Source organism: Elaeis guineensis, chromosome 1 (genome assembly GCF_000442705.2).
Source record: "Elaeis guineensis isolate ETL-2024a chromosome 1, EG11, whole genome shotgun sequence".
NCBI classification, from domain to species: domain Eukaryota; kingdom Viridiplantae; phylum Streptophyta; class Magnoliopsida; order Arecales; family Arecaceae; genus Elaeis; species Elaeis guineensis.
Genome location: NC_025993.2, coordinates 27,756,018 through 27,769,116, shown reverse-complemented (window position 1 = coordinate 27,769,116; position 13,099 = coordinate 27,756,018).

Here is a 13,099-nt window from a genome sequence, read left to right as displayed (position 1 = left end):
TCCCGTAGGAGTCCGGATGCAGTCTGTCTGCAGTTATTGGAGTTGTTGGCGGAGTCCGGCTCCCGTAGGAGTCCGGACGAAGGCTGCTTGCCGCTGTTGGAGTTGAGGACGAAGCCCGACTCCTGTTGGAGTCCGGGCGGAGTCCGCTTGCGGTTGACGTTGTCGGTGGAGTCCGACTCCCGTAGGAGTCCGAATGGAGTCCGGACATTGTCTGTCTGTAGCCGTCGGAGTTGAGGACGGAGTCCGGCTCCCGTAGGAGTCCGGATGAAGTCTCCCTGCAATTAGAGTCAAAGGAGAGATCCGGCTCCCGTAGGAGTCCGGACAGGGGCTTACCAGCGGTTGGAGTTGAGGACGGAGTCCGGCTCCCGTAGGAGTCCGGGCGGAGTCCACTTGAGGTTGTAGTTGTTGGCGGAGTCCGGCTCCCGGAGTCCGGATGCATTCTGTCTGCAGTTATTGGAGTTGTTGGCGGAGTCCAGCTCCCGTAGGAGTCCGGACGGAGTCCGGACACAGTCTGTCTGTAGCCGTCGGAGTTGAGGACGGAATCCGGCTCCCGTAGGAGTCCGGACGGAGTCCGCTTGCGGTTGATGTTGTCGGCGGAGTCTGGCTCCCGTAGGAGTCCGGACGAAGGCTGCTTGCAGCTGTTGGAGTTGAGGATGAAGCCCGGCTCCTGTTGGAGTTCGGGCAGAGTCTACTCGCTGTTGAAATTGTCGGTGACGGAGTCCGGCTCCCGTAGTCCGGGCGGAGTTGTCATGTAGTCGATTCTGCTGAGAACTTCGGCTGTGGATATTTTATACCCAACACCAGTCCCCCTACTTCCGAGTTTGAATTTCAAATGAAGGAAGTACAGAGAGAGAGAGATGGGCACAGCCGAAGCCGTCCAAGATTCTGAAGAGCTTCAAGCCCTAAGAGGCACCGTTGAGGAGATTTCTGTCTCCCTCGGGGAAAAGATAGCCGACCTGCAACAAGTGAAGATCCAACTGGCACTCGAGCGACGGGCCGTCGCGGACGCGGAGGCGGAGTTCGAAGTTTTGAGGAAGAGGCATCGAGAGGCGGAGGCTGAGAGCCAGCAACTTCGTCGGGCACTCCAGGACGCGTTGCGGAAGAGGGAAGAGCTAGAAGAAGAAATTGAGAATCTGAGGCAGTCCTGGTTGAGGGACGGAATAGATAACTCTAGGTCGGAGGGAGCAGGGCCTCCTTAGAGCTCTTTTTGTCTTTCTGTCTTGTCATGTAGTTACTTCCTTTTTGCCGTTTTGCCCTTCTTTCCTTGGCCTTACTGGCTTTGTAGTGTGTATATCGGAAATGGAAGAAAAAGAGCATTTTGTGTTACCTCGTCCGCGCGTTGAACTAGTATTGCTGTCTGCTGAACCTTTCTTGTCATTTGACTTGTCTGATGTAGACGTCGTTGGGAGGGGGCTTTTTCCTTTCATCTGATCTTGTTAGGCGGCCGGGTTTTGCCACCATTAACCCTTGCTGCAGAAGTCGTGGATGGAGCCCGGCTCCCGTAGGAGTTCGGGCGGAGTCTTCCCTGGCGTTGTGGACGGAACCCGGCTCCCGTAGGAGTCCGGGCGAAGTCTTTCTTGGCGTCGAGGATGGAACCCGGCTCCCGTAGGAGTCCGGGAGAAGTCTTTCTTGGCATCGAGGACGGAACCCGGCTCCCGTAGGAGTCCGGGTGAAGTCTTTCTTGGCGTCGAGGATGGAACCCGGCTCCCGTAGGAGTCCGGGTGAAGTCTTTCTTGGCGTCGAGGATGGAACCCGGCTCCCGTAGGAGTCCGGGTGAAGTCTTTCTTGGCGTCGAGGACAGAACCCGGCTCCCGTAGGAGTCCGGGTGAGGTCTTTCTTGGCGTCGAGGATGGAACCCGGCTCCCGTAGGAGTCCGGGTGAAGTCTTTCTTGGCGTCGAGGATGGAACCTGGCTCCCGTAGGAGTCCGGGTGAAGTCTTTCTTGGCGTCGAGGATGGAACCCGGCTCCCGTAGGAGTCCGGGTGAAGTCTTTCTTGGCGTCGAGGATGGAATCCGGCTCCCGTAGGAGTTCGGGTGAGGTTTTTCTTGACGTCGAGGACGGAACCCGGCTCCCATAGGAGTCTGGGTGAAGTCTTTCTTGGCGTCGAGGATGAAACCCGGCTTCCGTAGGAGTCCGGATGAAGTCTTTCTTAGCGTCGAGGATGGAACCCGGCTCCCGTAGGAGTCCGGGTGAAGTCTTTCTTGGCGTCGAGGACGGAACCCGACTCCCGTAGGAGTCCGGGTGAAGTCTTTCTTGGCGTCGAGGATGGAACCCAGCTCCCGTAGGAGTCCGGGTGAAGTCTTTCTTTTTGCTCGAGCCAGTGTGAGGTTCTCCTCCCGTTCCTGGCTTGGCTGTGGGGGCGCGTTAGGGCGCTGTAAGGCCTCTCCCCCCATCCGGTCTAAAAGAACCGGACCTTCGACCTTGCTCATGTCAGGACGAGGTTCTCCTCCTGTTCCTGACATGGCTGTGGGGGCACATTAGGGCGTTGTAAGGCCTCTCTCCCCATCCGGTCTAAAAGAACCGGGCCTTTGACTTTGCTCATGTCAGGACGAGGTTCTCCTCCTGTTCCTGACATGGCTGTGGGGGCACATTAGGGCGTTGTAAGGCCTCTCCCCCCATCCGGTCTAAAAGAACCGGGCCTTTGACTTTGCTCATGTCAGGACGAGGTTCTCCTCCTGTTCTTGACATGGCTATAGGGGCACATTAGGGCGTTGTAAGGCCTCTCCCCCCATCCGGTCTAAAAGAATCGGGCCTTTGACTTTGCTCATGTCAAGACGAGGTTCTCCTCCTGTTCCTGACATGGCTGTGGGGGCACATTAGGGTGTTGTAAGGCCTCTCCCCCCATCCGATCTAAAAGAACCGGGCCTTTGACTTTGCTCATGTCAGGACGAGGTTCTCCTCCTGTTCCTGACATAACTTTGTTTTTGAAGGGGTCATATCCAGTCATATTAAATCCACGCCAGGTGGGAAGAGCACGTTAAGTAGAAAGAAATTTAGATTCAAGGTGAAATTGTAAGTGATACATTTACAGGTTTTCCGAGCTCCACGGTCGCGGGTAACCCGCTCCTCCCTGAGGCCCTCCGATGATGGAGTCGATATTCCCGATGGGAGGCCGGTCCCCGAGTTGCTCCTCCCTTCTTGGTGGTTCAGGCTGTGGAAGGGCTCTTGGCCGGTCTCCTCTACCCTCAGGCCTGCGGCGGATGAATCTGTCGAGTCGACCTCGCCGAATGAGCTCCTCGATCTCATCCTGGAGCTGGATGCATTCCTCCGTGTCGTGGCCGTGGTCGCGGTGGTAGAGGCAAAATTTGTTGGGGTTGCACTTTTCGGGGTGTGTGCGCATCCTCTCCGGCCTAGGGAGCTGTTCCCTGACCTCCATCAGTACCTGGGCCTTCGAGGCGTTGAGAGGGGCGTAGTTGCGGAATCTCCCCGGTGGGGAACCCCGTCGAACCCCGCGTTCTGGGCTTCTCTGCCCGCGTGCCCTAGGTGGAGTATGGGCGCGCTTATGCCCGGGAGGGGATCGAGAGCGCAGCCGGGCTTCCTTTGGCCTTTTCTCAACTGCGGGTTTACTCGAATCTCCCGCTTGCCGCTCCCTTGCTGTCTCTTCATCCTTCATCTTGAAGGCTTCTTCCGCTCGGGCGTATCCCTCAGCCCGAGCCAGCAAATCAGCGAAATCCCTGGGATACTTCTTCTCCAGGGAAAACAAAAGATCATTCTTCTGAAGGCCGCCCTTTAGGGCGGCCATGGCAACTGATTGGTCCAAGTTTCGGACTTCCAACACTGCAATGTTGAAGCGGTTGATGTAGGCCCGTATGGACTCCCCTTCCCTCTGCTTGATGTTGATGAGGGACTCCGAACCCTTCCGGGGATGCCGGCTGCTGACAAAATGGGCCACAAATTGGTGGCTCATTTGATCGAAGAAAAAGATGGTACCTGGTTTTAAAGCCGAGTACCAGTTCCTCGCTGCTCCCTTCAAAGTAGATGGGAAAGCCCGGCATAGGATGGCGTCAGGAGCACCGTGAAGAAGCATCATCGTCCGGAAGGCCTCCAGATGATCAATCGGGTCCGAAGTCCCGTCGTAGCTTTCGAACTGGGGAAGCTTGAAGTTTGGCGGGATCGGTTCCTGCATGATCATTTGGGAGAAGGGAGGGTCGGTACAAATATCCTCACCATAAGCGGGGGGCGCATGGCGGAGTTCTTCAATCCGCCGGTTCATCTCTTGGAGCCTCCGGTCCAGAAAATCCTCGCGACTTCGAGTCTCGAGGGTCCTCTGGCAGAACGGGGGCAGGGATCTTCCAAGGGTGGAGTCGTGGTCCGATTGAGGGCTCACTACCCTTGGGTTTGTTTTTCCAGGAAGGATGGGGCGGCTGGCCCAGGTGGCCTGCCCCGCCGCCGGGTTCTGGCATTCTGGCGATGCCCTTTCCGGGTGCGCTGACGCCTGCGGCTGCTGCTGCTGCATTGCTTGCACAGCTTCGACGAGGCCTCTGACCTGCTGCGCCAGCAAGTCAAACTGCTCCGCGCCGACCGCCGCTGCCGGAGGAGGAGGAGGAGGAGGTTGAGAAACAGGAGGGGAGGTCGGAGCCTGAGATCTGGCCGCGGAGGCCGTGGATCGTCGTGTGGACACCTTGCGTGGAGGCATTGAGTGTGGATCCCGTGGGGGAAAATAAAGAGTGGGTGTCGGAGAGACGATCGGAGGCGGCTCCGTTGAACGCTCCTTTAAGAACAAGGGTACTGCGAAGACACAGGCCCCTTCCTCTAGCGCCAATCCTGTTGGTGCAAAAATCCGCTTGCGCCGGAGAAGTTGGAGTCGGAGAAGTCGCGGTCGCCGTCGGAACCTGCAAAGGAAGTCTAAACCGGAGGTGGGGTTGCTCCGGCAAGACCCTCCGACGCTCAAGTCAGTTCTCTGCCTCAACAAGAATGGAGTGCTCGAACGGAGAATTTAGCAGAGTTTTGGTATGAAAAATGAGCTTATAAAATAACGTATCTGGGTCCCCCTTTTTATAGGCGGGGGAGGTAACGGATTGATGGCGACGTTTGTAACCGCCTGGTAGTGGGCTGCCCAGGGTCAGGCGGGATTTGCTGCGAAGAGTAGTGGAGTAGACCCGTGGCCATCACTAGGGCGTGCCACGTGGAATCTGCCGCGGGAAGTGGGGCGCGGATGCTGTCGCATCTTGCCAGTGGATGGGAGAATTGTGCGATATCCGTTGCAGGAGGTGGAGCAGGATCGCGGCCGTTTATCGTGGCCTGTCAGGTAGTAATGGAGCCGCGTGGGCGTGGGATCCGTCGTAGGGAGTGGAGCAGTGTTGCGACCGTTACTGCGGCCTGTCAGGGAGTGATGGAGCTGCGCGGAGTCCGCCGCAGGAAGTGGAGCAGGATCGTGGCCGTGATTGTGGCCTGGGAGTGCAGATCTGCTGGCTGAAGCTCGGCAGCGGTCGGAGTTCGGCCCCCGTAGGGGTCCGGGTGGAGTCCTCCTTGCGATTGGGGTCGTGGGTGGAGCCCGGCTCCCGTGGGAGTCCGGGTGAATCCCCTGCAATCTAAATCAGATACAGAGTCCGGCTTCCGTAGGAGTCAGGACATGGCTTACCAGCAGCTGACGTTATGGACGGAGCCCGGTTCCCGTAGGAGTCCGGGTGGAGTCCACTTGAGGTTGTAGTTGTTGGCGGAGTCCGGCTCCCGTAGGAGTCCGGATGCAGTCTGTCTGCAGCTATTGGAGTTGTTGGCGGAGTCCGGCTCCCGTAGGAGTCCGGACGGAGTCCGGTTGCGGTTGATGTTGTCGGCGGAGTCCGGCTCCCGTAGGAGTCCGGACGAAGGCTGCTTGCCGCTGTTGGAGTTGAGGACGAAGCCCGGCTCCTGTTGGAGTCCGGGCGGAGTCCGCTTGCGGTTGACGTTGTCGGTGGAGTCCGGCTCCCGTAGGAGTCCGGACGAAGTCCGGACACAGTCTGTCTGTAGCCGTCGGAGTTGAGGATGGAGTCCGGCTCCCGTAGGAGTCCGGACAGGGGCTTACCAGCGGTTGGAGTTGAGGACGGAGTTCGGCTCCCGTAGGAGTCCGGGCGGAGTCCACTTGAGGTTGCAGTTGTTGGCGGAGTCCGGCTCCCGTAGGAGTTCGGATGCAGTCTGTCTGCAGTTATTGGAGTTGTTGGTAGAGTCCGGCTCCCGTAGGAGTCCGGACGAAGGCTGCTTGCCGCTGTTGGAGTTGAGGACGAAGCCCGGCTCCTATTGGAGTCCGGGCGGAGTCCGCTTGCGGTTGACGTTGTCAGTGGAGTCTGGCTCCCGTAGGAGTCCGGACACAGTCTGTCTGTAGCCGTCAGAGTTGAGGACGGAGTCCGGCTCCCGTAGGAGTCCGGATGAAGTCTCCCTGCAATTAGAGTCAAAGGAGAGATCCGGCTCCCGTAGGAGTCCGGACAGGGGCTTACCAGTGGTTGGAGTTGAGGACGGAGTCCGACTCCCGTAGGAGTCCGGGCGGAGTCCACTTGAGGTTGTAGTTGTTGGCGGAGTCCGGCTCCCGTAGGAGTCCGGATGCATTCTGTCTGCAGTTATTGGAGTTGTTGGCGGAGTCCGGCTCCCGTAGGAGTCCGGACGAAGGCTGCTTGCCGCTGTTGGAGTTGAGGATGAAGCCCGGCTCCTGTTGGAGTCCGGGCGGAGTCCGCTTGCGGTTGACGTTGTCGGTGGAGTCCGGCTCCCGTAGGAGTCCGGACGGAGTCCGGACACTGTCTGTCTGTAGTCGTCGGAGTTGAGGATGGAGTCCGACTCCCATAGGAGTCCGAACGAAGTTTCCCTGCAATTAGAGTCAAAGGAGAGATCCGGCTCCCGTAGGAGTCCGGACAGGGGCTTACCAGCGGTTGGAGTTGAGGACGGAGTCCGGCTCCCGTAGGAGTCCGGGCGGAGTCCACTTGAGGTTGTAGTTGTTGGCGGAGTCCGACTCCCGTAGGAGTCCGGATGCAGTCTGTCTGCAGTTATTGGAGTTGTTGGTGGAGTCCGACTCCCGTAGGAGTCCGGACGGAGTCCGGACACAGTCTGTCTGTAGCCGTCGGAGTTGAGGACGGAGTCTGGCTCCCGTAGGAGTCCGGACGGAGTCCGCTTGCGATTGATGTTGTCGGTGGAGTCCGGCTCCCGTAGGAGTCCGGACGAAGGCTGCTTGCAGCTGTTGGAGTTGAGGACGAAGCCCGGCTTCTGTTGGAGTCCGGGCGGAGTCTACTCGCTGTTGAAATTGTCGGTGACGGAGCCCGACTCCCGTAGTCCGGGTGGAGTTGTCATGTAGTCGATTCTGCTGAGGACTTCGGCTATGGATATTTTATACCCAACAGATCTGATGGAGAAAAGATCTTGGATGCCTGATTTAGATAAGGATCTATCTTGATCTTGAGTAATCTGCCTTGTTTTATCCAGAATTACATAAAATTTGTGAGTATTCCTTGTGTTAGAATTGAAATTTGTATGGAATGACATCAAGCACCCTTAAGGCAAACTTTGAAAAGTTTGATGGCATGAAAAATTTTATCCTTTGGCAGTAAATGATAAAGGATCTGTTAGTTCAGAACAGAATTTACAAGATCATGACTAGGGATAGACCTAAAAAGATTTTTGTTGAAGATTAGGAGAAATTGAAGGAAATAACTTTTAGCATAATTAGAATGTGTCTTGCTAATGAGATTTTGCCTCAGATTAACATAGAGACCACATCGAAAGGGCTCTGGAAGAAGCTTGAGAGCACATATATGAGCAAGAACACGACAAATAAGTTATGGCTGAAAAATCAACTATATAGTTTGAGGATGCCTGAAGGAAGAGATCTGATTGTCCACATCTAAAAATTCAATCAAGTTTGCTCGGATGTCATGAGCTTTGATGTGAAGATAGATGAGGAAGATAGAGCTCTTCTGTTGTTGTGTTCGTTGCCAGTTTCTTATAATGATCTCATCACTACTTTGATATATAGGAAAGAGACTCTGAATTTTGAGAAAGTGGTTGGAGTTCTTAGGTCAAATGAGCAGCAAAAAAAGCTATGTAAAGGTAGCCCTAACTCAGAGATGCTTGTTATGATGAGATGCAAAGGAGACCTAAGGAGAGGATTCGAGATAAGTCTAAGGGCAGATCAAAATCTCAAAAAAATTTGAAGGCTGTGAAATGCTACAAGTATCATCAGCTTGATCATCTAAGGAGGAATTGCCCACTTCTGAAGAATAAGAAAAAGAAGGGCAAGATTGGATCGACCAGTGGGAGTGGTGCCCTATTATCTGAAGACACTGGAAATAATGTACTGGTAGTATCAGATAAGACAACAGAGTTTGATAGTCATTGGACACTTGATTCAACATGTTCCTACCACTATAGTGCACATCATGATTAGTTTGCTTCGTATAAGAAATCAGATAGTGGTAGTATGAGTTTTGGAGATGATCACCCATGTAGAGTGGCTGGTGTTAGTGCTATCAAGATGAAAATGTATGATGGAATCAAATAAATATTTATCAATGTAAAGCATGTACCGGAATTGAAGAAGAATTTGATATCCTTAGGTTACTTAGAAAAGTAGAGATATGCTTTTAATTGTCAGCCAAGGAGTGGGTATTTGAAAATATCTAAGGATGCTTTGGTGGTGATGAAAGGGAGAAGATTGACCAATAAGCTATATAAGATGGAAGGCTTGTAGTTATCGACAGTGCAGAGGCTTCTGCAGCAGCACAGGAGGAGCAGCTTGCCTACCAACTGTGGCACTATCGTATGGGTCACATGAGTGATCAAAGGCTCACGGAATTGAGTAGGAGAGGACTGATTTTAGCACTTAAGAAGGAAGGCAATGATCTTTATGAGCCTTGCATCTACGGCAAATAGCACCGAGTGAAGTTTGCTAGTAGTTTCAAGTGGAGTAAAGCTATTTTGGAGCTTGTTCACTCAGAGATATGGAGACCGGCATCTGTTGTAGCTTGGGATAGAGCTAGATACTTTGTCACCTTTATAGATGACTTCTCCAGGAGAGTTTGGGTGTATCTAATCAGAAAAAAATCAAAAATATTTGCCTGATTTAAGATCTAGAGAGCTGAGGTGGAGAAGAAGATAAGACAATCAGTGAAGTGTTTAAGGTCTGATAATGGAGGAGAGTATACAAGTCTGGAGTTTAGAAGATACTATGAAAAAAATGGCATTAAGCATCATGACACAGTGAGGATGATCCCTCAGCAAAATGGTATTGCAAAGAGGATGAACAGAACACTAACTGAGAAGGCTAGGAGCTTGAGGCTGCAAGCATCACTGCCCAAGTCTTTTTGGGGTGATGCTCTAATATTTACTTATTTCTTTGTTAACAGATTTTCTCATAGATCACTCAATAGGAGACTTTTAGAGGCAGTCTGGAGTGAAAAAAAGATGGAGCTTGGCCATTTAAAAGTGTTCGACTCTCCGGCTTATGCTTTGGTGGAGGAAGCCGAACAAAGCAAGTTGGATCCAAAGTCACAAAAGATGATCTTCATCGGGTATCCTACAGGTGTGAAGGGTTACTTAGTATGGAATTCATATTTTCAGAAGTGTGTCATCAGCAGGGATGTGATCTTTGATGAAAAGAATATCTTGAAGAAGCTGAGAAGTACAGATGGAGCAGGAAAGATAGTTCAAGGCAGTAGTGAGCAACACTCGCAGTGAGATGATTTGCCATCAACTTCGAGCTTGAAACATGTTCAATTTGAGGTGGAGTTGGAAAAACATGATCATACACCTGTGGAGGATCAGCAAGGAGAGGATATTGTCCAAAAAAAGGTACAGAGACAACCACAGGCAGCAGACTTGTAGGATATAGCAAGAAGAGTGGCACTGCACAAGTCGAAGCGCATTGTTCATAAACCGATGAGATATGGCATTGATAAGATGATTTTCTATGCTTTCATCACTACTGGTAATCCAGAGACCTTTGAAGAGGTCATGGAGAGTCTGATTCGGGATTCATAGATGCAGGCCATGATGGAGGAGATGGAGTCTCTCAAGAAGAATCGGACATGGCAGTTGGTGGATCTACTAGAGGATGCTCGACCCATTGGATCCAAATGGGTTTATACTAGAAAAGAGACATCTTCAGAGAAAGGTGGAATGAGGTACAAAGCTAGGTTAGTAGTCAAAAGATACTCACAGAGAGAAAGAGTTGATTATACAGAGGTATTCTCTTTGATCATCAGGTATACATCTATTAGGGTGCTGTTGAGTATTGTAGTAGCACAGGATATGAAATTAGAGCAGATGAATGTTAAGATGGCATTTCTTCATGATCATTTGGAGGAGAGCATTTATATGGAGCAGTCAAAGGGATTTAGAGAATCTGGATCAGATGGAATAATTTGTTTACTGAAGAAATCACTGTACGGATTAAAGTAGTCTCTTAGACAGTGGTACCAGCAATTTGACACTTATGTGAGGAGCATTGGCCTTTTCAGATGTGATTATGTCCCATGTGTATATGTTAGATCTCTAGATGATAGATTTATGATATATTTTTGTATGTAGATGATATTTTGATTGCATGCAAGAGTAAAAAAGTTGTACAGGAGTTGGAAGAAGTTTTGTCTCAGAAGTTTGAGATGAAGGACTTGGGGCCTACATAAAAGATTTTAGGTATGGAGATCATAGAGATAGATCTAAGGGGTTGTTGCACTTATCTCATGGAGGCTACATAAAGAAGATTTTGGAGAGATACGGAATGAAGGATGCTAAACTGACAAAGCTGCCATTTGCCGGGCACCTCAGACTCTCGAAGACTATGTCGCCAAAGATTGAGATGGAGGCTAAGGAGATGGAGAGAATACCATATGCCTCTGGTGTGGGGAGCATTATGTACTCTATGGTGTGTTGTAGGCTGGATATAGCCCATGCAGTGAGTCAGGTGAGCAGATTTATAGCGTAGTTTGGTAGGGAGTATTGGAAAGCATTGAAAGTTATTTTCAGATACTTGGCTAGTATAGTTGGAGTTGGTATTTATTATGGTCAGCAAGGAGGTGCTGATGGACACTCCAACATATCCAAAGAGGCTCAAGAGGTAATAGAAGGATTTGTAGATGTAGATTTTGATGGAGATGTGGATACTCGGTATTCAACGATAGATTTTGTGTTTAGCCTATATGGAGGTCCACTCTCATGGAGATCTTGCTTACAACCCATAGCGACCTTGTCTACTACAGAAGTAAAGTACATTAGAATCACAAAGGTAGTGAAAGAAGCCCTATGGTTAAAGGACTTGGTTTTGGAGATAGACTTCCCACAGGAGGCTGTCAGAGTACATTTTGACAATCAGAGTGCTTTATTGCTTGCATAGAACATCGTTTATCATACAAGAATGAAGCACATTGACATCAGGTACCATCGAATCAAAGAGCTTGTGGAAGATGGTGAAGTGGAGCTGGTGAAAGTTCACACCAAGGAGAATCTAGTTGATGTACTCATGAAAATATTTCCACGAGGTAGCTTTCACTATTATATGGCACTGATGAGACTGATGGATAGGACTGAGTTCACAAGGACTTAGGAGCACCACGATGGAGATTATGAGCTCAAGTGTGGTGCTTTCAAGCCTTAAAAATTGATGAAGAAATGACAAAATGTGAAGAAAGCATCAGAAGCATTAGCCAGCAGTCAAGTCGGCTCGAGTTCTGAGAGAGCTGGCTCAAATAGCAGACAAAGAGCTATATTTTTGGTACCAATGGATGGCACAACTATCGAGCTGGCTCGACTGTAGGTTGAGCTGGCTCAAATCCTGAGAAAGCTGGCTCTAATAAGAGAATAGAAAGTAGCATGTCCTGGCACGCTGCAGAAGGTATGCTAGGGCTAGTTCGGACCCAGACAGAGCCAGCTGGATGGCACGAACCAAAGACTTACGGGATTTTGGTTTGAGCTAGAATTGGGTTTAATTCTAGTGACTTAAGACCTTGATTTTGGAGGTCTTAAAGAGCTAATCCAATGATTAGACTAGGGGTTTAGGGGTTTAGTCTAATAGGTGTGCAAGGCAAGACATGGGTATACATGGGCTTGAAAATTGTACCAAATTGGATTAGCTAGGGGAGTTTTTGGTTTAGATCAAATTGACCATGTATATAATTTTGATAGAATGGAATCAGAATAGAAGCCTTTTCTCCCTAACTTCTCTCTCTCTCTCTCCCTTTCTCATGTTTTTCCTCTTTTCTTCCTCACACCTAGGGTTCTTCTAGGCTTGATCTGATCCACCAAGAAGCTTTTGCTTCCATCCTTGCTACTACTTCTATGATCTATGATCAATAAGGGAAGATTCGATTCTGACAACAGCTCTACCTTCAGTGGATATGCAGGCGGTTTTGACAATCACCACCAAGCAATTTCAGATACTCCTATAGTACGATTAGGCACTCATTATGCTCATTTAGAGCATGCAATAAGTTGCCGCCAACCCTCAATGCAGCAGTAGCATCAGGAGGCTTGTGAGTCAGGTGATTATGGAGTTTCAATGCAAGCAAGCCAACACTTTCCTCTGCAAATTTCATAGTGAAGCCAACACTCCTGCCCTCTAAGCTTTGGAAAAGCACCCTATAGTCATTGATCCCCTCATTGAAGCTTAGAGCGCACTGCCAAACTTCTAGTCCACAAAGCTTGAAGAAGATGGCTCATAGCCATCACTCTCATTCATGGAGCCTAGGATGAGGAAAATGTACTTATCCTCTAGCACTTCATCTTCATAGGAGGATTCCATGATAGGACATTCTTCTCCCTGCCGATCTATACGGCTCCAAGAGGATGGTGGACATCAACCATGAGTTGGAGGAGGTAGATTAGTACCTCGAAGAATTGCAACAACATTGGGGTGGGCTTGGGAACAACTTAGAGTTCACCAAGCCCTCATTTTCAGCAAAGATCATGGAAAAATCCATTCTTCTTTGATTCAAGATGCGATAGCTCGAGACCTATGATGACATCATCAGCCTTTTGGATCATTTATAGAGCTTCAAGGCTTTTATGATGCTTTAGGGAGCAATCGATTTAGTGATATGCAAAGCCTTCCTAGCTACTCTCCAAAAGGCAATCTGGATATGGTATGTCAGGCTTCAATCGAGCTCCATTTTACTTCTTTGAGGAGTTTAGAAAAATATTTGCCGCC